The following is a 637-nucleotide window of genomic DNA, read 5'->3' as shown; positions in this document are numbered from 1 at the left end:
CCCCTGGAGCCAGGGGGATCCCCCAGGAGCAGCAGGTCCCAGCCAGCCCCGTGGCCTCGAGTCCTGCTCCTCTGAAGACACCCCCGAGGCTCTCAGACACTCCTAGACCCACGGGAAACATCTGGGGGGAAATCTAGGGGCCTGGAAGAGGAAGGTGGAAGGAGATCCCCCCGTCCCTTGGCACTGCCATCCTTGCTGCTGGCCATCACCACAGCCCTGTGGTGTGTGGGGTCAGACAGCAGCTCTCCTGGGGCCAGCACCCCTTGGGAGATGAGATGCTCCATGCTGGGGGAAAGAAAATAAGAGGGAAAAGGTGATACAGAGGGAAAAGAAGCTGGGAATGAAAGAACCAAAACTCTCTACCAGCCACACATGGAAAAGGAGGGGTGGGAAAAACCCTCAAAAGAGTGTCGACAAGTCTGGAGGCTTCTGGGACCTTAAGTGACCAGAAAAATAACACATCAAAGACCTCATGTGTTCCTGAAGACAGATAAAAACCCTGAGCCAAAATGTTCTATGAATATTTAACTGCCATCAATATTTAATTAGCAGATAGAGATGAAGAGCAAAGGGATCCATCCTCCACGTGTGCTCCAGCCCTGCTCTGTGCTGGTGGGGGGGAAATGCTGCTGCCAGG

The sequence above is a fragment of the Merops nubicus genome, unplaced genomic scaffold (genome assembly GCF_000691845.1).
Source record: "Merops nubicus isolate BGI_N331 unplaced genomic scaffold, ASM69184v1 scaffold20577, whole genome shotgun sequence".
NCBI classification, from domain to species: Eukaryota; Metazoa; Chordata; class Aves; order Coraciiformes; family Meropidae; genus Merops; species Merops nubicus.
This window is presented reverse-complemented; position numbering follows the sequence as displayed.